The following is a 27,932-nucleotide window of genomic DNA, read 5'->3' on the forward strand; positions in this document are numbered from 1 at the left end:
TGAAAAGTCAGATTGGAGAAGTACTTGATATGGGGAAAATATTGAAACTACCATTACCCTAGATAGAATGAATAGCCAAATCTATAAAGAAGAAAGGATTTAGCAGTTTAAATACAAAAACAAAAGATGTAAATTTCTAAGAAGGAAAAACCTAAACACAACAAAAACAACAACAACAACAAAACAGAAATGATATGCTGGCTAGATTTATGTCAGCTTGACCCTATATATATTTTTGAGGAAAAGGGACCACAATTGAGACAATGTTCCCAAAAGATTGGCCCATAAGCAAGACTGTGATGGTATTGTCTTGATGATTGATGTGGAAAGGGTATTATCTTGATGATTGATGTGGAAGTGGTTTCATCTTTATTGATATCTCGCTAATGAAGAACTCAGGTCATTTTGACCAATGCCACCTCTGGGCAGGTAGTCCTAAATTGTGTAAGAAAGCAGGTTAGGCAAAATATAAGGGACATGTCAACAAGCAGCCCTTTGCATGGCTTCTGCTCCAATTTCTGCCTTCAGGTTCCTTCTCTGTCCTGGCATCTTTCAGTGATGTACTTATAAGCTAGCTGTGAGGTAAAATAAACTGTCTACCATTCTCAAGATTCTTTTGACCATGGCATTTTATCACAACAATAGAAACTCTAAGACAGAATTAGGTATCAGATTCATGGGTTATGGCTGTGGCAGACATAATAATCTGTGTTGCCTTGTGAGATAGAGATGGCTTGTCAAGATTGGGCGTGAGTAGCAATACTCTGGCACCACTAGAGTACAACTGTTGGGTTACTGGGACAATTAATGCTGATTAGCTAAAGTTGAGAAACCGATTTTGAAGAGACTAACATCACTGATGCAAAGTCTGTGAGAAGTGTTTTTCAAGGTCAGTACACAAAACTTGTGGTCTAGAGATCAATCCTACACCAGTGCTCTCAGCTAAACTTAGTAATATGTAAGTCTCCCAGATAGTACTGGTATTCAAAGCATAAAAAGGTCATGGTGAAAAGCTAGGCTTGGCAACATGAAAATCCAGGAGATATCCTGGTGAATGTATAGCCTCTGTTGAAGTGGAAACCCCAGGACTGAAGAGATCATGAAGAGCAGTTGAGGCTTGGCATCATACAGCAACTATACAGCAAAATCAGAGTCCCTGAACAGAACCAGGAGGTGCTATTGGTGAAAATACAATCCAGTTACACTAAAGAACGGAGCATTTTGGAGATGTCAATAGCATGGAATGAGCACCATTGACAGCAGTGGGTGTGGTCTGAGCCTAAGAGACAAGATGCACATATCATAGACAGAGCTGGAGAAGTGCCACTCCCCAGGCACTGAGTTTGACCTAGACATTAAGCACCAAAAATTTTACGATCTTGTAATTTGTAACTTGTGGTTTTTTTTTTCTCCTTAGATTCGATTGTGGCTATACCCTGGTTCTTCTCTCTTGGAATAAGAAGTCATATAATTTATTTTTGATATTACAGGATCCTATAGTTGAAGGAGTTCAAACTTTTAAAAGCCTTTGGAATTTTAGAGAGGTTTCAGATATTTTGGAAAGGCATTGAACTTTGAGAAAAACTTGGATGCTTTAAAGAGATATAACTTTTAAAATGTTTAAAATTTTTAAATATTATGAGGCCTTTAAAAGCTGTAATGTTATATACTATTAATATTAACATACCAACTTGGGGACACATAAGAAAGGAAAGGTTCTACTTAAATTAGTGATGTGCATGTGGGTCAAATTGAGTGTTGATCAATTGTGCTGTTTTCTTTTGTTTCAACTTGAACCAATAGAGTTATCTGAGAATAGAGAACTATAACTGAGTACATGTTTCTGTATGATTGGCCCATCCATCATTAGTTTGTGGGGTATTATCTTGATTGATGGTTGGTGTGGGATGGCCCATGCCACGTTGAAGAGCACAGTGGTCCTGAGCTGGTCAAGAAAGCAGACCGAGAAAGCTACAAGAAGTATGTCAACAAATAGCATTCTTCCGCAATTTCTATTCTAGTTTATGTCTCCAGGTTCCTGCCCTGATTTCTTTCTCGTTTTTGACTAAGCTATAAGGTAAAATAAATTATTTCCTCCCCACGTTGCCTTCAGTCAGGTTGTTTCATCACAGCAATATAAACAGTAAATATGAAAAATGATATATAAATAAATTTAAAAAATTATGTAATATTACATATTACAAGCTTTATATCACATATACATATATAAACTATTATAGCTACACAAATTGAAACATATCTTTAGATGTAGTACTGAACAAGGAGTGCCTGCCTGAACAGTATATAGTTCAAAAGAATCTTTAATGATTAATCAGAAACATTTAAATATTTTAAAAATATAACTTACTAGCAAACCTTATTAATCAGTTCATTTTTCCTTAAAAATTTTTAATAAAACGTATCGTGTTGTATTTTCCCTTTCCACAACTGCTGTCAGAGCCTGCCTACCTTACTGTACATCCAACATCATTCTCTCTCTCAAAAGAAAATAAATGAAAAACAAACAAGAAAAGTAAGACAAAATTGCCAAAATAAACAAAATTAGAAACAAAGTCTTAGAAACATGGAGTTTGTTTTGAGTTGGACAGCTCTTCAGATCATAGCAGATGAAGATGGAGAAACACCGAGAAGTGGAGCTTGGCTGTCTTTCACTATTTTCTTTTTATCCATCTGGGCCGTCAGATCATGGGATGGTACCACCTACATTCAGAGTGACTTTACTCCTCTTAATCCTCTCTAGAAACTCCTCATAAACACATCCAGGGATACATCTGATAAATCACATATTCTGTGGACAAATGAAGTCTTAACTTATGGAAATGGGTTACATCTAACCAAGTTACTAGCAAAAGGATCCCCATGGGAACTCACCAAACCACCCAGGTGATTGCTAACACTATTGGTTGCTCTTCATGAACTGAGAGTAAGATCTGAATGCTGAAGACACCACCTGCACACCTCATTAAATAAGGAGATGCTGAGCTGGTACCTAACCAGAGCATCCACCCATGCTGGCTAGTGTTCAGGGCACTGGAAAGTTCCTGCATATTACCAAAGGGAAACAGTAAAAGCCACCGCAGCTACAAACCCACCAATCTCCAATGGTGATATATATACCATTTGTACTAGTGCGACACTGGCGAGACTAACTAACCAATATCTGATTAGATTTCGGCCCACTGCACAAAAGGGAACCTTTTACTGACACTACTTGGGGGCCAAGAACTTGAGGGTAGATAAGCTATGGTCTTGGGAAAAAAAGCAATACTGCTGTTCTGCTAAAGGACAGTCCAACAAAATGACTCACCTCGATATTCTGCCATACTCATAGTTAAGTGTCTTGCTCAACTAACATCAGAGTTTATAATAACAATAAATGGGAATAAATACAGAAACCTACAGAGAAACAATCTGCAGAGACCGAGAGACCTTGATACATTTGATCCTAAATGGGGTATCTCCATCAATTAACTCCTCTTGAGACTCAGGAAACCCTGTAGAAGAGGAGGGACAAAGATGGTAAAAGCCAGAGGGGATTGAAAATGCCAAGCAAACCATGCCTGGAAACACAGCTTACACATAAAAATGCACAGAGACTGTGGCAGCAGGTACAGCCCTACACAAGCCTTGACCTGATGGGGTCCTAGGGCTGAGTTGACATAAACAAAAGCGCCCATCCATAACCCAGAAGCTATCACCAATTGATAAGTACTTGCAAATGAAAAGTTAGTTTACTCCAAGCAAGGTTTGTATACTCACTGAGTAGGCTGTATGCCCAGCAGTGGATAACCATTAAAAAAGGAACTTAATGGTAATTTTGGAAGGTTTTTGTCGTGTTTTGTTTTGTTTTGTTTGTCTCATAACCATTGTCTGGGCATTTTTTTTCTTTTCTCTTTTTTTCTTACCCAACAGGTCTTTTACTTATATATTATGGTTTCCTTATATATGGTTTCCTTATATATTATGGTGTTTTTAATGAACTTCTGCATTTGTGATGTGTATGTGTCTGCATCCATTTGTGTTTCTAGTGATTTGTCTTTGAGTCTTTGTTTTACAAAAATGTTAGCTTTTTAAATCACTTATTTAAATATTATTTCTCTTTCCTTTTTTCTATTTATTTTGAGATGCCTGTTTGTTTTATAATAAGAGGATTTTGGTGGTTAGGAGGTAGGAATGATCTGGGAGGTTCTGGGGGAGGGGGAAAGCACAGTCAGAATATATTGCATCAAAATGTATTTTCAATTAAAACTTGCTTTAGACTAAACATAATTGAAAGGGAACATTATGAATCAAACCATAATGTGAAATTGATTGAGTTTTTAGGACAATCCCTAATGATGACTAATTTCTTCTGCATTGCACATATTTTTGTTTTAGATTTATAAATTTAGTAGATTTTTATCAAATATATATATTATCACTTAATGATTGACATATCATAATATTACTTAAAAATAGAAAAATTTGATTTAAAAACCCATAAGGGCTAAGAAAATTATAATTTCAGTGTCACTGTTTTAGAATACTAACATAAACTATAAGATTTGTTTCAAATAAATTATTAGTATTATATCATGAAAACTAAAATGAAAATAATTCACACTGTTGATGAAAATTAACCTTCACAGCAGAGATCCATTAACACAGGACAATTAGATATTGGTGGAGCATATCAAAGAAACCCTGGAAGTTCCTGAGACAAAAGGAAGTATCAATTTGAAAGGACACCCAGGAAGTGTTAAAGGGAAATTAAAATCTTTGCCTTTATGTATCTGAAATGAAGAAGTAAGATTTAACCACTCAAGGTTTCAGATACTTAGTATTAAAAAGATGGGTTTTACTACAAACAGTAAATAAAATAAAATATTTTCTGGAACAAAGAAGTCTACCTAGTAATTGGCAAATTAAATGTCCTTCTAAAAATGCCTTTGTACAACACAATACCTAAGGTGACTCAGGAACATATTTATTAGTATGTCAGTGTTCAATACATACAAAACAAAAGAAAATTATAAAAGTAAGTACGTGACATTCAGAATGTGATGATTTACAAAGCCACCGGCTTATTTAGAATTACGATGAGCTAAATCTGTGGCCCTAGCCTTAGTTCCCTTCCTCTTGAAAATAAAAACCTATAATAGATATCATAGATGACTGATTCTCAAATATCTATCACAATTTAATAAAACTCGCACTTATAAGAGTTGCTGAATGATACAAACTTTATTATTAAATCAGTTTTAGGAGAGAGACCCAACCGCCTGGTCAGGTGGGCACTCCTGAGGCTGCAGAGCGGAAGAGACCACCAACACTGCTCACCCCTGCCCACATCCCTGGCCCAAGAGGAAACTGTATAAGGCCTCTGGGCTCCCGTGGGGGAGGGCCCAGGAGCGGCAGGACCCCTGCCAGAGACACCTCCGGACCCTGAAGGAAACAGACCGGATAAACAGTTCTCTGCACCCAAATCCCGTGGGAGGGAGAGCTAAACCTTCAGAGAAGCAGACAAGCCTGGGAAACCAGAAGAGACTGCTCCCTGCACACACATCTCGGACGCCAGAGGAAAAAGCCAAAGACCATCTGGAACCCTGGTGCACTGAAGCTCCCAGAATGGGCGGCACGGGTCTTCCTGGTTGCTGCCGCTGCAGAGAGCCCCTGGGCAGCACCCCACGAGCGAACCTGAGCCTCGGGACCACAGGTAAGACCAAATTTTCTGCTGCAAGAAAGCTGCCTGGTGAACTCAAGACACAGGCCCACAGGAACAGCTAAAGACCTGTAGAGAGGAAAAACTACACGCCCGAAAGCAGAACACTCTGTCCCCATAACTGACTGAAAGAGAGGAAAACAGGTCTACAGCACTCCTAACACACAGGCTTATAGGACAGTCTAGCCACTGACAGAAATAGCAGAACAAAGTAACACTAGAGATAATCTGATGGCGAGAGGCAAGCGCAGGAACCCAAGCAACAGAAACCAAGACTACATGCCATCATCGGAGCCCAATTCTCCCACCAAAACAAACATGGAATATCCAAACACACCAGAAAAGCAAGATCTAGTTTCAAAATCATATTTGATCATGATGCTGGAGGACTTCAAGAAAGACATGAACACACTTAGGGAAACACAGGAAAACATTAATAAACAAGTAGAAGCCTACAGAGAGGAATCGCAAAAATTCCTGAAAGAATTCCAGGAAAACACAATCAAACAGTTGAAGGAATTAAAAATGGAAATAGAAGCAATCAAGAAAGAACACATGGAAACAACCCTGGATATAGAAAACCAAAAGAAGAGACAAGGAGCTGTAGATACAAGCTTCACCAACAGAATACAAGAGATAGAACAGAGAATCTCAGGAGCAGAAGATTCCATAGAAATCATTGACTCAACTGTCAAAGATAATGTAAAGCGGAAAAAGCTACTGGTCCAAAACATACAGGAAATCCAGGACTCAATGAGAAGATCAAACCTAAGGATAATAGGTATAGAAGAGAGTGAAGACTCCCAGCTCAAAGGAACAGTAAATATCTTCAACAAAATCATAGAAGAAAACTTCCCTAACCTAAAAAAAGAGATACCCCAATGGCTTATGCTCTAAGATCAAGAATCGACAAATGGGATCTCATAAAACTGCAAAGCTTCTGTAAGGCAAAGGACACTGTGGTTAGGACAAAACGGCAACCAACAGATTGGGAAAAGATCTTTACCAATCCTACAACAGATAGAGGCCTTATTTCCAAAATATACAAAGAACTCAAGAAGTTAGACCGCAGGGAAACAAATAACCCTATTAAAAAATGGGGTTCAGAGCTAAACAAAGAATTCACAGCTGAGGAATGCCGAATGGCTGAGAAACACCTAAAGAAATGTTCAACATCTTTAGTCATAAGGGAAATGCAAATCAAAACAACCCTGAGATTTCACCTCACACCAGTGCGATTGGCTAAGATCAAAAACTCAGGTGACAGCAGATGCTGGCGAGGATGTGGAGAAAGAGGAACACTCCTCCATTGTTGGTGGGATTGCAGACTGGTAAAACCATTCTGGAAATCAGTCTGGAGGTTCCTCAGAAAATTGGACATTGAACTGCCTGATGATCCAGCTATACCTCTCTTGGGCATATACCCAAAAGATGCCTCAACATATAAAAGAGACACGTGCTCCACTATGTTCATCGCAGCCTTATTTATAATAGCCAGAAAATGGAAAGAACCCAGATGCCCTTCAACAGAGGAATGGATACAGAAAATGTGGTACATCTACACAATGGAATATTACTCAGCTATCAAAAACAACGAGTTTATGAAATTCGTAGGCAAATGGTTGGAACTGGAAAATATCATCCTGAGTGAGCTAACCCAATCACAGAAAGACATATACATGGTATGCACTCATTGATAAGTGGCTATTAGCCCAAATGCTTGAATTACCCTAGATCCCTAGAACAAACGAAACTCAAGACGGATGATCAAAATGTGAATGCTTCACTCCTTCTTTAAATGAGGAAAAAGAATACCCTTGGCAGGGAAGGGAGAGGCAAAGATTAAAACAGAGACTGAAGGAACACCCATTCAGAGCCTGCCCCACATGTGGCCCATACATATACAGCCACACAATTAGACAAGATGGATGAAGCACAGAAGTGCAGACCGACAGGAGCCGGATGTAGATCGCTCCTGAGAGACACAGCCAGAATACAGCAAATATAGAGGCGAATGCCAGCAGCAAACCACTGAACTGAGAATAGGTCCCCTATTGAAGGAATCAGAGAAAGAACTGGAAGAGCTTGAAGGGGCTCGAGACCCCAAAAGTACAACAATGCCAAGCAACCAGAGCTTCCAGGGACTAAGCCACTACCTAAAGACTATACATGGACTGACCCTGGACTCTGACCCCATAGGTAGCAATGAATATCCTAGTAAGAGCACCAGTGGAAGGGGAAGCCCTGGGTCCTGCTAAGACTGAACCCACAGTGAACTAGTCTATGGGGGGAGGGCGGCAATGGGGGGAGGGTTGGGAGGGGAACACCCATAAGGAAGGGGAGGGGGGAGGGGGATGTTTGCCTAGAAACCGGGAAAGGGCATAACACTCGAAATGTATATAAGAAATACTCAAGTTAATAAAAAAAAAAAAAGAATTACTTTTAGATGTAAAATAATAAATGAAGTAATTTATTTGCAAAATTAAAAAAAAAAATAAAAAAATAAAAAAAGAGATACCCATAGACATACAAGAAGCCTACAGAACTCCAAATAGATTGGACCAGAAAAGAAACACCTCCCGTCACATAATTGTCAAAACACCAAACGCACAAAATAAAGAAAGAATATTAAAAGCAGTAAGGGAAAAAGGTCAAGTAACATATAAAGGGAGACCTATCAGAATCACACCAGACTTCTCGCCAGAAACTATGAAGGCCAGAAGATCCTGGACTGATGTTATACAGACCCTAAGAGAACACAAATGCCAGCCCAGGTTACTGTATCCAGCAAAACTCTCAATTAACATTGATGGAGAAACCAAGATATTCCATGACAAAACCAAATTTACACAATATCTTTCTACAAATCCAGCACTACAAAGGATAATAAATGGTAAAGCCCAACATAAGGAGGCAAGCTATACCCTAGAAGAAGCAAGAAACTAATCGTCTTGGCAACAAAACAAAGAGAATGAGAGCACACAAACATAACCTCACATCCAAATATGAATATAACGGGAAGCAATAATCACTATTCCTTAATATCTCTCAATATCAATGGCCTCAACTCCCCAATAAAAAAACATAGATTAAGAAACTGGATACGCAACGAGGACCCTGCATTCTGCTGCCTACAGGAAACACACCTCAGAGACAAAGACAGACACTACCTCAGAGTGAAAGGCTGGAAAACAACTTTCCAAGCAAATGGTCAGAAGAAGCAAGCTGGAGTAGCCATTCTAATATCAAATAAAATCAATTTTCAATTAGAAGTCATCAAAAAAGATAAGGAAGGACAATTCATATTCATCAAAGGAAAAATCAACCAAGATGAACTCTCAATCCTAAACATCTATGCCCCAAATACAAGGGCACCTACATACGTAAAAGAAACCTTACTAAAGCTCAAAACACACATTGCACCTCACACAATAATAGTGGGAGATTTCAACACCCGACTCTCATCAATGGACAGATCATGGAAACAGAAATTAAACAGTGATGTCGACAGACTAAGAGAAGTCATGAGCCAAATGGACTTAACGGATATTTATAGAACATTCTATCCTAAAGCAAAAGGATATACCTTCTTCTCAGCTCCTCATGGTACTTTCTCCAAAATTGACCATATAATTGGTCAAAAAACGGGCCTCAACAGGTACAGAAAGATAGAAATAATCCCATGCGTGCTATCGGACCACCACGGCCTAAAACTGGTCTTCAATAACAATAAGGAAAGAATGCCCACATATACGTGGAAATTGAACAATGCTCTACTCAATGATAACCTGGTCAAGGAAGAAATAAAGAAAGAAATTAAAAACTTTTTAGAATTTAATGAAAATGAAGATACAACATACTCAAACTTATGGGACACAATGAAAGCTGTGCTAAGAGGAAAACTCATAGCGCTGAGTGCCTGCAGAAAGAAACAGGAAAGAGCATATGTCAGCAGCTTGACAGCACACCTAAAAGCTCTAGAACAAAAAGAAGCAAATACACCCAGGAGGAGTAGAAGGCAGGTAATAATCAAACTCAGAGCTGAAATCAACCAAGTAGAAACAAAAAGGACCATAGAAAGAATCAACAGAACCAAAAGTTGGTTCTTTGAGAAAATCAACAAGATAGATAAACCCTTAGCCAGACTAACGAGAGGACACAGAGAGTGTGTCCAAATTAACAAAATCAGAAATGAAAAGGGAGACATAACTACAGATTCGGAGGAAATTCAAAAAATCATCAGATCTTACTATAAAAACCTATATTCAACAAAATTTGAAAATCTTCAGGAAATGGACAATTTCCTAGACAGATACCAGGTATCGAAGTTAAATCAGGAACAGATAAACCAGTTAAACAACCCCATAACTCCTAAGGAAATAGAAGCAGTCATTAAAGGTCTCCCAACCAAAAAGAGCCCAGGTCCAGACGGGTTTAGTGCAGAATTCTATCAAACCTTCATAGAAGACCTCATACCAATATTATCCAAACTATTCCACAAAATTGAAACAGATGGAGCACTACCGAATTCCTTCTACGAAGCCACAATTACTCTTATACCTAAACCACACAAAGACCCAACAAATAAAGAGAACTTCAGACCAATTTCCCTTATGAATATCGACGCAAAAATACTCAATAAAATTCTGGCAAAACGAATTCAAGAGCACATCAAAACAATCATCCACCATGATCAAGTAGGCTTCATCCCAGGCATGCAGGGATGGTTTAATATACGGAAAACCATCAACGTGATCCATTATATAAACACACTGAAAGAACAGAACCACATGATCATTTCATTAGATGCTGAGAAAGCATTTGACAAAATTCAACACCCCTTCACGATAAAAGTACTGGAAAGAATAGGAATTCAAGGCCCATACCTAAACATAGTAAAAGCCATATACAGCAAACCAGTTGCTAACATTAAACTAAAGGGAGAGAAACTTGAAGCAATCCCACTAAAATCAGGGACTAGACAAGGCTGCCCACTCTCTCCCTACTTATTCAATATAGTTCTTGAAGTTCTAGCCAGAGCAATCAGACAACAAAAGGAGATCAAAGGGATACAGATCGGAAAAGAAGAGGTCAAAATATCACTATTTGCAGATGACATGATAGTATATTTAAGTGATCCCAAAAGTTCCACCAGAGAACTACTAAAGCTGATAAACAACTTCAGCAAAGTGGCTGGGTATAAAATTAACTCAAATAAATCATTTGCCTTCCTCTATACAAAAGAGAAACAAGCCGAGACAGAAATTAGGGAAACGACACCCTTCATAATAGACCCAAATAATATAAAGTACCTCGCTGTGACTTTAACCAAGCAAGTAAAAGATCTGTACAATAAGAACTTCAAGACACTGAGGAAAGAAATTGAAGAAGACCTCAGAAGATGGAAAGATCTCCCATGCTCATGGATTGGCAGGATTAATATAGTAAAAATGGCCATTTTACCAAAAGCAATCTACAGATTCAATGCAATCCCCATCAAAATACCAATCCAATTCTTCAAAGAGTTAGACAGAACAATTTGCAAATTCATCTGGAATAACAAAAAACCCAGGATAGCTAAAGCTATCCTCAACAATAAAAGGACTTCAGGGGGAATCACTATCCCTGAACTCAAGCAGTATTACAGAGCAATAGTGATAAAAACTGCATGGTATTGGTACAGAGACAGACAGATAGACCAATGGAATAGAATTGAAGACCCAGAAATGAACCCACACACCTATGGTCACTTGATTTTTGACATAGGAGCCAAAACCATCCAATGGAAAAAAGATAGCATTTTCAGCAAATGGTGCTGGTTCAACTGGAGGGCAACATGTAGAAGAATGCAGATCGATCCATGCTTACCACCCTGTACAAAGCTTAAGTCCATGTGGATCAAGGACCTCCACATCAAACCAGACACACTCAAACTAATAGAAGAAAAACTAGGGAAGCATCTGGAACACATGGGCACTGGAAAAAATTTCTTGAACAAAACACCAATGGCTTATGCTCTAAGATCAAGAATCGACAAATGGGATCTCATAAAACTGCAAAGCTTCTGTAAGGCAAAGGACACTGTGGTTAGGACAAAACGGCAACCAACAGATTGGGAAAAAGATCTTTACCAATCCTACAACAGATAGAGGCCTTATATCCAAAATATACAAAGAACTCAAGAAGTTAGACCGCAGGGAAACAAATAACCCTATTAAAAAATGGGGTTCAGAGCTAAACAAAGAATTCACAGCTGAGGAATGCCGAATGGCTGAGAAACACCTAAAGAAATGTTCAACATCTTTAGTCATAAGGGAAATGCAAATCAAAACAACCCTGAGATTTCACCTCACACCAGTGCGATTGGCTAAGATCAAAAACTCAGGTGACAGCAGATGCTGGCGAGGATGTGGAGAAAGAGGAACACTCCTCCATTGTTGGTGGGATTGCAGACTGGTAAAACCATTCTGGAAATCAGTCCGGAGGTTCCTCAGAAAATTGGACATTGAACTGCCTGAGGATCCAGCTATACCTCTCTTGGGCATATACCCAAAAGATGCCTCAACATATAAAAGGGACACGTGCTCCACTATGTTCATCGCAGCCTTATTTATAATAGCCAGAAAATGGAAAGAACCCAGATGCCCTTCAACAGAGGAATGGATACAGAAAATGTGGTACATCTACACAATGGAATATTACTCAGCTATCAAAAACAACGAGTCTATGAAATTCGTAGGCAAATGGTTGGAACTGGAAAATATCATCCTGAGTGAGCTAACCCAATCACAGAAAGACATACATGGTATGCACTCATTGATAAGTGGCTATTAGCCCAAATGCTTGAATTACCCTAGATCCCTAGAACAAACGAAACTCAAGACGGATGATCAAAATGTGAATGCTTCACTCCTTCTTTAAATGAGGAAAAAGAATACCCTTGGCAGGGAAGGGAGAAGCAAAGATTAAAACAGAGACTGAAGGAACACCCATTCAGAGCCTGCCCCACATGTGGCCATACATATACAGCCACCCAATTAGACAAGATGGATGAAGCAAAGAAGTGCAGACCGACAGGAGCCGGATGTAGATCGCTCCTGAGAGACACAGCCAGAATACAGCAAATACAGAGGCGAATGCCAGCAGCAAACCATTGAACTGAGAATAGGTCCCCCGTTGAAGGAATCAGAGAAAGAACTGGAAGAGCTTGAAGGGGCTCGAGACCCCAAAAGTACAACAATGTCAAGCAACCAGAGCTTCCAGGGACTAAGCCACTACCTAAAGACTATACATGGACTGACCCTGGACTCTGACCCCATAGGTAGCAATGAATATCCTAGTAAGAGGACCAGTGGAAGGGGAAGCCCTGGGTCCTGCTAAGACTGAACCCCCAGTGAACTAGACTATGGGGGGAGGGCGGCAATGGGGGGAGGGTTGGGAGGGGAACACCCATAAGGAAGGGGAGGGGGGAGGGGGATGTTTGCCCGGAAACCGGGAAAGGGAATAACACTCGAAATGTATATAAGAAATACTCAAGTTAATAAAAATAAAATAAAATTAAAAAAAAAGAATAATCAAACCCCCCAAAAAAATCAGTTTTAGGTTAAGATGATAAAACCTGTTGAAAAACTATTCACCTATTTATTTCATGTGTATGAAATTTTTTTTGCAAATGTATTTGGGCACCATATGCATGTAGGATGCTCAGAGGGCAGGAGGTGGTGTTGGATTTTCTGGAACTGAATCATGAGCCCTTGTAAGAACAACCAGTTCTTGTACTCACTGAGTCATCTCTCCATCCCCTACTTGACTTTAAAAGCATGTAGACTCTTTGTAAACTAATTCCCACTAAGAGAAGAATAAAATATGCAATGGTCTCATTCACATGAATTAAAGTAAAAAAATTATGATAGTTCAAAATATTTTAATGAGTATCTTAGTTATTTCCAAGTTGCTGGAGAAATTTAACAAGGTGCCTTGTGGGTATTTTAACTCTCTGAATGTATTTACTTGTGAAATAATATAAACACTTTATATGATAGTAGAGAAAATTGGTAGAAATTGCATGAGTTTTACCAGATAAACAAACTAACATCAACATTTCATATTATCTTCTAGCCCTTTTTTCGTTTGTCTTTGCCAGGGTTTAAAAATCTTAACATTTATTCTGCACTCTCAATTATAATTTCCTTGACAGAGAAAAGATTTGCTGAGCTAGCACAGGCTCTATCAGAGCGATCATCAAATTTAAATCATGAAAAGTCCAAGGTAATGAGATTTTGTTTTATCATACTGAAAATCTCCCACTCCTAACCTTTGTATAGAAAAATGCCTCGAAAGGGTATGTAGGTCCCATGACTTGAGGGTTAAAACAGCTAACAAGAAACGGAACCACTCTCTCTGACTACATAGCACTGTTTCCTTCTTCTTTACTTATCTGTGATGCGTTTTAAGAAAACTTATTTCTTACCAGGCAACTTCACAGATTAGCAATTTATACAGGGCCAATCCCTTAAAACACACCACACACACACACACACACACACACACACACACACACATCCTTTTGCTCTAAATTCAGTTTCTTTCTCTGTTGCCTAGTTTTAGGTGATATTTTTCAAAAATTCATTTAGGCTGAAAAACCAAAGGTACTTATATCTACAAGGATCTGAGTGGTTTGGGCACTTAAACAGAATTCTATCATGTGTGTGTGAAATCTACATATAACCGGTAGTGACATTTTACAAATGCAACACAGTCCAAATGTTATAAAAACCTTTCTGAGGCAATGCTAACAAAATATTCAACTTGGTATGAGTGAAATAACACTTTTTTCCACCTAAAATGATAGTTACACATCTTCAACAATAAGGAACTATATGAAAAAATATGTTGGTTACAAAAACATCTCTTTCTTATAAAATTAATACCTTTTACTGTTATTACCTTTGTTGTGCACATAAACCTAAGAGTTATGTGTACTGAATTGATCTGTATCTGTGTTTGAGTTCCTCCAATTTCACAACAATAATTTCCCACTGTTAGAAATAAATTAGGTATACTTTCGTTTCTATTAAGATTTAAAACAACATATTCTACAATTTGTGGTCATAACTGAGATCAGTTATGGCTGATTTGAAATCTCAATCAAGAGAACACCTAATGCAACTAGAGAACAACTAGAGCAACAAGCCATGTTTAAGTGCAAGCAAATTGTACTCATTGGCATATCCTCATAATTCTCCATTCAGAGTTGTCAGAAATCTGACATCACAAAGCAGAGAGAAGTCCTGGAAGAAGCTTTAACAAAAGGAATGCTATGACTTGAGCCCGCCCTCTTATCCTCCTGGGTTTTGAGTCCACAGAACGTACTAATGCTGCTACAAAGATACAAGAGCCACCCCAGAGTTGAAAAATGCAACCAGTATCAACTACATGAAGTCTGTTTTTAAGTGCTTTGAGAGTACACTTTCTCAGGTAGTTGATGGATCTGGTTATTTTCTCATTTGTGCTTAAAATAGCATGTGGTATTTGGTGAGGGGTTGGGGAGGGTAATTATCTTGTGATTCCAAGTAAGTAAAAATATTTCCAGAAATAGTTGTAATTTCTTCTCTACTTTTGAAAAATTGTTCTTACTTCCTTCTTGGTCTTAAATGACACATCTTAAAAAGTAATTCAGGATATACTAAACCCCTGTGTCTTAGTTAGGGTTTTACTGCTGTAAACGGACCAAACCAACTTTTTACAAGGACAACATTTAATTGGGGCTGTATTATAGGTTCAGAGGTTCAGTCTACTATCAAGGTGGGAACATGGCATCATCTAGGCAGGCATGGTAAAAAGGGAGCTGAGAGTTCTACTTCTTCATGTGAAGGCTGCTAGGAGAATCCTGACTTCCAGGAAGCTAGGTAATGGTCTTAAAGCTCACACCCACAGCAGCACATCTATTCCAACAGGGCCAGAGCTTCTAATACTGTCGTACCCTGGACTGAGCAAATGCAAACCATCACACCCACAATTGTGGAATGCTGGGTTGAAATCCAAATCCTAGCCCCTAGAAAATAAGAAATCATGGAAGAACCAAGGGGATACATTTTTCTACAGTTGGTCAAATACTGTGCAGGTGTTTTTTTTTTTTTTGTTTTTTGTTTGTTTGTTTGTTTGACATTTCAGACACTCCCAGCCATGAGGTAAAAGAATAGAAAAGGTAAAGGAAGGGAAGGTGGGTAAAAGAATGCATCCTTGGTTACTCAGCTTGTACAATTATTCATGCCAGAAATGAGACATTCAACAGTTCATTGAGATTCATTCATTGAGATTCTCTAGAGTGTAGTGTTTCTCAGAATGTACTTCACAGAATGTGCAGAGGATCTCCTCATGTTCCATGCAACCAATTAGCCTCTATTTCAAAATGCATTATCCTAACCTCAAAAATAGTTATTACCTATTCACTCTGCTCCCTTTCTAGTTGTGTTCCTTTCCATTGAAGTCTTTCCTAGATGTTAAATATCTGCCAACTTGGAGAGTTAAAGACTCAGAGCTGGCATAGCTGCAGCATCGTCATCCTCATGTTTCATTTTCCCCGAGCCCAGCATAGGGAAAACATAAAAAATAAAGGCCTATTTTCACATGCAACCAACACTAGCTCAGTTCCTGAGATTAGCTTGTGAGGGTGGAGGAAGCATGGACTCGCTCCTTCTCATATATGTATCCTTTTTATCCATTCCCATCTGCAACTCAATGGATAGAAAATATGATGGCTTGGAAAAATCTGTTCATTCGGGTAAAACTGTTTGGAGGTGTCAGGGCTAAGAATAGTCCTAGGCTGACATTAAATAGTAGGGACACATGCTGAGTTGGCTCAGCCAAAGCTGGTGTCTACAGCAGCACACGAAATTAGAATTCCAACGGGAGACCATTTTTAGAATATTCCTGGGTCTGATCACTCAAGGACATTTCAGTTAATAGATGCATGTGGCCCTTGAGCCAGGTTGATTCAGTTGTTCTCAAAAACATTTTTCAAACAGGAACACAGTAGAGAAAGCTATCACAGTAGTCCAAGCGAGAAATTTTCTCTGAATAGAGCACCGACAACTACAAGTCAAGCTGGTCAAACAGCAAACCCACTGTAGAGCTCACTACGCTTTCTAAGGTTATGGAGCAATTCTATTTCTTAAAGGTTTCTACACTGCAGTTTTTCTCTGAAACTTTAGCTGATTCAAATCTTTGCAACATCTATAGTCATCTAGTTGACTATATGTCTAAATCTGTGTCCCCATAAATGCCACAAGTATAGAAAAAAATGCCTACTTCATGTGGAAGCCATGTTTCATTTCAGCTCATTGCTCCTTTAAGTCAGTTGCAAATATTTAGACTTAAGTGCTTGGTTGGTTAAGGCTGTAGGCATAGGAACAAACAGGCTACTCTTTAGATACTGCTTTGGAAACAATTTGTGACTACAATTGATCTACTCTGTAGATTTTCTTGCATCATCTATTAAAAACAAATCTTTCTCATACCTTCACTTTCTACCAAACTGCATTTGAGTCTGTTTTCTTCCACAAGCTATTAAACAGGTTTTTTCAACGTAATGTGTTAATTCACAGGCTTTTAGGGCAAGGAATCTTAGACTGAGCTCATCTGGCATTCAAGTCTGTAACACTGCCTCAGGAAGGATCCTGCCAAAAACTCATCAAATAGTTACAGAGTGGAACTCATCTTTTAGGGCTGGAAGATAGACATTTGCAGTGATCCCAAATTTCAGCCTATTCATGCTTCTAGTAAACAGTCACATCTTTTCATATTCTGTTCTCTACAGAGTTGGGAAGCATTTTTTTTTTAAGATTTAATTTTTTCCCCATTTTTATTCTAAACAGTGACACGATCAGATCCTTTTGGTTTTATTTTGGGAAAAGTACTTTTAAATGATTTAAATGTTGCACTCATGGCATCATCCTAGCTAGGTGGATTAACCTATATTTGTATCAAACTAATTATATATAATTATTTTATATATTATATATTTACACATACTATATAAAATTATAATATAAATAATTATATATATATGATTTTTACATATAATTATGTTCAAGATGACACTGAAACCTAAGTTTTAGGAACTAAATATGATTTTGATTAATGTTAGAATTTTCGAAGTTATTGGATCAATTATGTCAGATATTAAATTATCTTTTTTTCCTTTCTTTCTTCCTTCCTTCCTTCCTTCCTTCCTTTCTTTTTTTTTCTTTTTTTTTTTATTAACTTGAGTATTTCTTATATACATTTCAAGTGTTATTCCCTTTCCCGGTTTCCAGACAAACATCACCCTCCCCCCTCCCCTTCCTTATGGGTGTTCCCCTCCCAAACCTCCCCCCGGGAAGCATTTTTTTAATAACTCTGATAATCACTCTATCTCGCAGATATTAGGGCAAATGACCCCATTCCTTTCACCTTTGCCTCATAGCCCCACCCATTATTTCACAGAACATTACATCTCCAGGCCTTTGAAGGGCTATAGAAAGTACTTTATACATATTTAAATTCATTTTTCTAAGTAAATATACACTTTAAAGGTCTGTCCATTCACTCAATTATTCATTAAAAACTCCTATAAGTTGGGCAATTTGGGGTGTGCTGGAATTAAAGTAGCAATAACAGACAAACAAGCAGTCTGCCTTCTTGAAATGCAAGCCAGTGAGGATAGGCAGCCATCAGCCAAGTGCTTAAGTAGAAGAAACAAAATACAGGTACAACTGAGTTTTCTTCCTCCTCCTCTTCTTCCTGAAATTGGAAAGCAAATAGCAAATATAGATTTAAAACATAGATTTGGAGTTAAGACAAAAGCATGTTGTTTGGAAGCTCTATTAGTTTTTCATTTCCTCCAGCAAGTAGTCAGATTTGCTTTCCAAAGTTGAGATGTCTATCTAGACTGTGAGAAATTTTGGAGTCCTCGAGCTCTGATATTCAGTATCGTCAAACTATCTTCTAAACACAAAGACTTATAAACACAAAGACTGCTTTTAGCCTTAATCACAGAAGCCCATTGTTCCCCTGAATAGTAAGTAGTAAATGTAAAATCTTATGGTTGTACAAGGTACTGAAAATTAATTATGGATGACTGCTTGGCCCTAAATCAAACATTTATTTTATACACTTTATCTCCTAAAGCTCAGATAATAGAATCCAACAGGAAATGGAAAGTATATGAGAGCTGAAGGTTAGGGAGAAAAGTTATGAAATGAATCTTTGTGGCAAGATTTTCCCTTTGCAATTTCAACTCATTCACAGCAGCCTGCACTAGATATGCCAAAAGTCCCCATCAATAGAAGGAAGGGCTGAGGGCGTCTTATCCTCACTCTTGAACAATTATTTGTTACTAACAGATTCAGAAAGAGATGAGTATTACACCATAAGGTATGGTCTTAGGATTTTATTGTGGTAAAGAGATAACATGACCACAGCAACACTTAAATTAAAAGAAAAATTTCATAGTGACAGTTTCAGAGGTTTAGTCCATTATTACCATGGTGAGAAGCCACCTCCAGGCAGGCAGACATGGTGCTGGAGAAGGAGCTAAAAGTTCTACATATTAATTCCTGGAGGCAGAAAGAGTCTGTGTATCACACTGGGTTTAGCTTGAGCATAGATAACTTCAAAGTGTGTCACCACAGTGACACAATTCCTCCAACAAGACAACACCTGCTCCAGGAAGGCCATGTTTCTTAATAGCACCACCCACTGTGGACCAAGCATTCAAACTCATGAGTCAATGGAGTCATACTTATTGAAACCATCACGAGTACCATTCCAGTGCTTGCAAAGATGATCCCATTTCAATGAAATGGGCCAAAAACCAAAAAAATAACTGAGGAATAGAGTGGTAGGGAGGAAACAGGATGGATAAATATGAAAGGGAGATAAGAACAAGTAGGAGGAGAAGTTAATGATAATTTATTATATGCATGCATAACTCCCACCTCTATCACAAACCTTTTGGTGTCACTGTTTACTCAATTGCAATAAGGGTTAACTTGCCAATAGCATATATTGAAGTGAGACTTCAACCACTCTAATTTACATGAGTCTCTTAACCTATACTTCTATATCTTCCCATTGGAGAAGCTGCTTCGTGCTACTGGCTTTGTTCTAATTTTCTACCATTTACCCTAATCTGCCAGATTATGTTTAATCATTAATATAAATTTAAAAATTTTATCATCTTTATCCAGATTATAGTTTTACTCAAAGTTACTGAGAATTCTTGCCTTGTAACATGTTAAGCATTTTTTAGTGTAGCACATTATCCCTAAAACCCTTACAAAATAGTTACTATGATGCATATTTTGCAGTTGAAACATTACAAAGAAGACAATAAAGAGGTTGTGTCAGGTAAAATAGCCAGTGTCCTAAATACTATGTCATATGAGATATGTAGCTTCCTAATAAGTAAACGGTTCTTTGACATCTGGTTTCCAGACAGACATTCGAAGTCTACAAGCATCTATGTGGGCCTTCTGACTAGGATAGAAACATTTAACAAACTACTCTCACAAGGAGCAAATATCCAGAAATGCCTCCATTACTGTTCACTGAAATAAGGAACAAATCTTTGCTTGCATTACCAAGGGTTTGTGCAGTTTTCTCATTTATTATGCACTTAGCTTTCACATAAAACCTAAAGGAGGCAACAGCCATATATGAAGCTTTAAATAAATGTGGCATTCACCCTATTCATAACTAATTTTTGTAATAACAATATTCTCTCCATTGTAAAAAGTTGCAACACCAATGGAATAGTGGATCTTCTCCTCTTTGTATTTAAGAAAGATTAAAAAAATTAAGGACTGTTGACAATTAAGACTGAAATGTTTTTGTGGTTCTTTCATAAATTTGCAATTAGATAACACTTTATATCTGTGAAAGATAAAAATCCCCAGTAAGTGAGGAAGACACACACCGAACTAGAGAAAAATGTACAATGTAGAACAGTCAAGTTATTCACCAAGGTTGCACATACAATTCAGGGCAAGGCATAGAACAAACACAGGTGTTTTGACACAGATCTCATTTTATATGTTGTGCTATATAAAGAAGTATAGTTAACTCTGCTACACACGGAAACACATATACACACGTGTACATTCTTATACATACAAAGGCATATGAATATGTACATAATATATAATGTACATGTAGGTGTGTATTATATATTATGTAGTATTATGTATATGTAGTATTGTATATATGTATATATGCATGCATGTAAATATGTATATGTAGATATGTATGTGTATTATTTTAATTTATGTGTGTATTATGTGTGTGTGTTTACATGTATGCATGTGCCTGTGTGTGCTTGGATGTGTGTATGTATATGTGGTAGGGTTCTTTGATGCAGATTGTAGAGTGAACAGAGTACTATGAGAACTGAATTAACTTAATCCTTCCAGGTAAACATTGATCTTTCTGTTCCTTGCCTCATATCTGAACAAATCCCAGAAAAGAGACTGTTTTCTAAACTGAAACAGCTCATGAAATTTCAGTCACATGACAAAATCACCAGGAATGTGAAGAGTTGAATTTCCACCTTCCTCTGCCTCTCATATATTTTTGCCTAAAACAAATACACATATTAATATAAGCTTCCAAATTTCTGCAAAGCTCGATTGCTCTGTTGCTGTCCTTCGTGCTGTGAGGTCATATTTCAGGAAGGCTTACTTAGAAGGTCATTTTGAAATTTCAGGAGCTAATTCTCTTGGACAGTTTCCAAGATATACCTGCCTTCTGATGAATATTTCTGCTATGAATAGAATCTCAGAATATCAAAAGTTTGCCTCTATTATGTCATTAGTTTAAGATCTAGAAACAGATGATTTGACATTGGAGTTTTATATAATGACTAGGACCAAAACTATTCTTACTATAAGAAAGCAGAAAGGAAACTAATTTCAAAATCCCCAAAGTTTCTCCTAGGGGATTCCTAGAAATAGGAAATCATGAAAGGATTTTATATAACATGAAGTGGTTTATAATTGCCAGGGATTTCATTATACATTTCAATACTTGGTCCTGATACTGACCTGGTGAGAGATGCTAAACAAGATGAGGTGGCCACCAAGAAGCAGGCACCAACCTTAGAATTTCAAAGGATTTGGCTTGCACAAAAACAAGAGAAGGACGTGTCTTTAAACTGCAATGCTGTCAGACATTCGTGCATGAGATAATGAAGTGGGGACACTGAGTAGGAAGGCTTTGTAATGCTGCATCTCTGCAATAAAGCTTTAGCCCTAAGTTGTGAAACCCGTGAGTTAAAGATCCTCATCAGTAGAGCAAGCCCTTTGTCTCCTTGAAATGGACCCTTCTCCTTCTGATGCTCAATCATTGACTAAACACACCCTTCAGGAGCACGGCCTCAAAGTAGCAGTCTTAGATTCAGATAAGTTGCAGCTAGAATATCAACCAGTTATCCTCCAGCAGGAGATCTGAGCATCATATTTTCATACTTTTATAGGTTCTAAAGATCATCTAAATATCAAGCAGAAATAGTGAGTGCAGATGTCTACAGACATGTCATAAAATCCTTCATGTAACAAGCATAATGCTTACAGAAGACTTTTGCAACTAAAATTGCATGACCATTCATTACTACGATACCCAGTTACAATTTTCATTCTTGAAAGAGAGCCAAATCTATATTCATGGACTCAAACATAAAGTTGTACAGTGAATTTTCTGAAAGGTAAGAAGCACAAACACTGCCTGGGAAGTAACAGTAAATATAAATTTCACTCATGAAACTTTTGATCAATATTTCCTCATAGATTGGTTTCTGCCACTGCTCACCTCCTAAAAGATGTTACGATATAAGTCTTTATACAGACCAACAGGTTAAATGGTTTTTAATAGAAAAATTTGGGTGGGTTTTTCACAATTCTATACATATATACCATATACTTTGATAACTAGTCTGCCCATCCTCTCATAATTCCCTTTTACTGCTACCAATCCTACCCCTACAATATTCCTTTCAAAATTATTATTTAGTTACATTTCAAATGTTGTCTCCCTTCAGGGTCTTCCTCCAAGAGCCTCTACCTCATGCCCCCTCCCCTTTGCCTCAAAAAAAGTGCTCCCCACCCACCCATTCCCACCTCACCCCTCTAGCATCCCCCTTCTCTGGACCTCTACAGGACCAAGCACATCACTCCCAGTGATGCCACATAAGGCCACCCTCTGCTACATATGCAGCTGGAGCCAAGGGTCCCTCCATGTATACTCTTTGGTCGGTGGTTTAGTCCCTGGGAGCTCTAGGATGTCTTGTTAGTTGATATTGTTGTTCTTCCTATGGGGTTGCAAACCCCTTCAGTTCCTTCAGTCCTTTCCCTAACTCTTCCATAGGTGTTCTCGTGCTCAGTCCAATAGTTGTTTATAAGTATCTGTATCTGTCTAATTAAATTTATTAATCTGTCTTTTCTCTCTTTATTTGTATTGGTTTTATTTGGTGTTTCACAGAGTTGAATTAGGGGCATCTACATGAAATTTTAATGGGTGTTTGATATTTTATAGCCTAATTTGACCAGTATATGTAATTAGATGAATACATATAAGTTGATTATTTAAAACAAAAAGCTCATTTACCAAAGGACATGGCAAGTAGATTTCCAAGGATCTCCTAGCTAATGTACTGCAAGAAAACTCTAATTCTGAGAATGATTGTAGATATATATTGATCCTTTAAAGAGCAAGAGAAATAGCCAAAGCTCAGTATCATTACAGAATTATGATAGGACAGAAAATAGCAAAATCCAGAAGGTAACATTGCATAACAAAAAATAGTGAAGCATAGATACTAAACATGCATATTAATATGTTTGTGTCAGCTTTTCTCCAGTAACACAGTACTTTGTACACCTAAACACTCTTTTGCTATCTTTCATAGAAATATGTTTTAAAATAATCTAAGTACAACATTATCCCTTGATCACCTTTCTTTACCACCTGTGCCAACAGGTTGACTCTGGGTTTTCTTCAACTCTTTACACAGCACCTTCACTGCAGCCTTGATAACACTGTACACTATATAATTGTTTGACATCTATGATAGTCAAATAATTACCTAGAGACACAATGTGATTTTTGTACTGTTTCTTACTAATGATTAACTGCTTGTTGATAAAGTCAAGAGTATTCGGAAGGAAACAAGCAGCCTGAAAAATTTAAGCACCAACTTTAAGAAGATTGAAAAACTGATGCCCATTTAAACCTAAAATTTGAATTTCCCTTTATAACTGTAGTCATATAATTTTACAATGAAAATGAGCTTTTTCAGCTTTTTTTCATTTCCATGTTACCATTGCAGTCACAGCCAAGCCATGAAGTATGATTACTTGTCTTGTATTTTCAATATAACACTCAAAATAATAAATAAATGCTATAATAATAAATAGCTATATTAAGAAAATCTGCAAAAAACTGTAACTTCATATTTATAACATCTCAAATATCATAAAATTAAAAAGATATTGGCATATATCATAAAATTTGTACCAATGGAAATTACATGCATTATGGTTTCAATTTTAAATAAACCTTTTTTATGCATTAACCTTCATTTTGTATTATCATAATGTGTCCAAATCCTTTAGGAAATTTTCATCTATGGACTAAAATTAGCCAACTCCCTCATAACTCCTCTGTGAATTGTATCATGGTTATTGATAATTTTGTTGACTTTCAATAGAGTATTGTCAATAAGATTATTCATCTGGCGTAGTATTGTGTGGTTTACATACAAGCACATATTAGGAAATTAAACACATTTTATTTCTAGAACATCTTATAAATCCCCCAAAGATGATGATATATTGTATACAACATATATTAATATATATTCAATTCCATTGTGACATAAAATAAAAATATAGAATATAAATATCTTCAAATCAAATGAATAACGAAAAGCAATGTGTAGTTTTCTTTGGGCAAATACAAGGCCGAGATGATGTCTTTACACTGTGGTGTAGCTGTTTCATGCTTTTTGGCCATCACCAAAAGAGCATTCATTTATGGAGCATTAAGCTAGTCTGAGTGTCATATTATAAATCATATTGTGTAGAAAATCTCCCTGTCCTGCTTTCCAGTAATTTCCTTTCCAGAGAACAAAGCAACCTGGTTCACCAGGATAAATCAAATCAAAAAACACAAACAAGAAAAATGCTTTATCGCCACTTAAAAGATATGACTCTGTGCGGTGTTGAGTCTATGCATTTCCAAGGTGTTTATATGGAAAACAGGTTGTTACACAGTTGAAATAGTTTGTTACAGAGGAGACGAGAGAGTGAGCTGGATAAGGTAATCTCCCCATTATTACTTACTTACTGAACCCCATGCATGCCTCCTGATTGTTCAGCCTCAATCTCCTTTTCCTTGGACACTAGAGCCATGGGTTTTATACTGAATAATTGAGATACTGCTTACCAAACTTATCTGAATTCAACAATAGACTGTACAGAAATTGTTTTATCTTGTTTATCATTCCTACACAAACTTACAGACACGCAGAATTTATAGAGAATTAAAAATACACGGCAACCGCACACACACAATTCACGCATGGCACTCTGTCCCAGCAAATTGCTGTCACGCTGCATTTTCATCTGTGAGCATTAGTGCCATTTTCACATACCTGTTAAGCAATCTTCTGTTATTACTTTCCAACACATCATTTATGTCTCTCTCTTTACTAACATAAGACCATTTTCTTGCCACTCAGCAATGACAGATGATTCATCCAAGATTTCCAAATGACACCTTTATAACACATGGAATGAAAACCCTCCTCTCTCTCTCTCTCTCTCTCTCTCTCTCTCTCTCTCTCTCTCTCTCTCTCTCAGCTATATTCTACATGAAGCTCAGGTGCAATTTTTTTTTAGTAAAAGGAACAAAAAAAGCAAACTTACTTGTGCAAACCACCAGGGACTCATGGAATTCTTGCAAAGGTGGAGGACAAAAGGCACTTTGTCAACAATTACTTATAAATATGCAAGGGACTACTCTACATGAAGAATCCAAAACACATGGAGAGTTTGGGTGTAAAGAAGGGAAAGAAAAAGGAAATATTCACGCCTCGTGAAGCATGAGCTCATGGTTACAAAGCAAGCAGCAAAGTCATGTGCAGCAGTTCATGTCATGGGCTTGCTCTCTGCCCTAAGACAGGGCTTTCTGTATTTGTTTGATTTCTATATGAATATGTTGCTGCTGATTATAGCAAACTGAACTAAATACTTAAGTCTCTGCAACACACATCTCACTAAATCATTAAAATACAAGTAAACAATCCTAAGCTACAGGAAAAAATGAATATAAAAGCATATACTTGGGCTTAAGTATACTTGCCCCCCAGACATCTCCTTTAATAGACACTTAGTCTTATCTGCCAAGGCAAAATGGGGAAGTAAGTTTAAAATATCAGTATGAAATAATAAGACAGAAGCATATAACTCTCAAATCGCCCTGATTGGGGAGTTTTATTTTTTGAAGAGCTTTGGAAGAAAGCATAAAATATTGACATTATAAATACCCTTCAACTTCAAAGCTTTCAAGTCGCTTCCTGTAAGTACATCAGTCTGTGCAGAGCAACAGAACGTTGCATGCAGAACACTCTGGGACATTCAGCAAGGGTCACATACTCATGTTCCTGTAAGAACCTGGAGATGGTGTAATTGCCTGGCTGTGAAGATGTGGGGAAGATTAAGAAAGCCTCCCACCCTGAAGCCCAAATGAAATGGAAAAAAACACATAAAACAGTTTCACAGTTATTTTTTTTCAAAAGGACAAAACTGGAGGTGGTATTTTAAAAAATAGTGTAGAAGGAAGATGTAATCGTGCATTCAGAGGTATTAGGTAAATACATGCTCTTAAGGAACAGGGCATGAAGATCCTAAAGTAAATAAATGGACATGGGACAGGAGCCAAATCACGGTCTCTGTGTCACTTGAAGAACGTGAAGCTTGTGCTTTAGAAAAAAAATGAACGATTGAAGTATATCTAGTGTGCGATGAAATGAACATTATATTCTAGCTTCTTAGGCCTTTATTGAAAAGTAGGCGAAATGTCACTAAAGGTGTGTACCACCGTGCCTGGATCTTGCCCTCATATCCCTCAATCTGTTTTCTCCTAGAACATAGGATTCGGTTTTATTTCACTTCCTGTGCCCCTTTAATACTTGACCCATATAGTTTATACTTTTCCACCTAGGCTTGCTATGCTTGTTCAAATGCTCTTCAAGAGACTTAACCAAAGAACAACGTCTCTGCTGAGCTTTTTTGAGACTTCCTTTGTCAATGCAATTAATATAAATCTCTTTACCTTGGACTCAGGTAGACTCTTCAGACAAGGGCAACAAAGCAGTCACACTCTTCACCGAAATACCACGAAAAAAAGTCTCTATGTAACATACTGAAATTCTTCTCCTCTGAAACTTCTTGGGCCAGGTCTGCACAGTTCAAATTACTCTCAGCAGCAAACTCTTCCATATACCCACTAGGATAGCCCATTTAAACTCCATTAAAAGCATCCCACTTCTTTCCAAATCCAAAGTCCCAAAATCCACATTGTTCCAAACAGAAGCATGACCAGGCCTATCACAGCAATACCACAGTCCCTGGTACCAACTTCTGTCTTAGTTAGGGTCACACTTTTAATACTGCCACTCCCTAGGGTGAACATATACAAACCATCGCAAACTAACAGTTTCAGCTGCCAGCAGGGGATGCAGGTTTTGCCATCTTTGGAACATGGTTTCTGTGTACTAACTCTAAAGAAATACTTCCAGAGACTTCCACCTCAACGATGCTGATACCTTCCTAATTGTACTGGTTTTTCAGGCTTAGCTAGCCATTATCAATTTTTCTAGTGAAGCAAACCTTACACTAGTTTCTTCTTGATCACAGTTCATTCTTAAGCCTTGCCCAATTAAAAAAACCCATATATTCAACTCAAACTATCATATGATCACCTCTAGTAGAGTCTTTGCTTCCCTCTAAGATGTCTGAACCCAGGCTTCCATCATTTCTGTTTCTCTCCACACTCTTATTTTCCAAGCTGCCACAAAATGGCTCATTTGGCTTGGAACACCCAGTAGCTTTTTCAACCCAAACTTGTAAATGCTTCCACAGTCACCACCAAAACAACATGATTGTATCTTTTA

Source organism: Rattus norvegicus, chromosome 5 (assembly GCF_036323735.1).
Source record: "Rattus norvegicus strain BN/NHsdMcwi chromosome 5, GRCr8, whole genome shotgun sequence".
NCBI classification, from domain to species: Eukaryota; Metazoa; Chordata; class Mammalia; order Rodentia; family Muridae; genus Rattus; species Rattus norvegicus.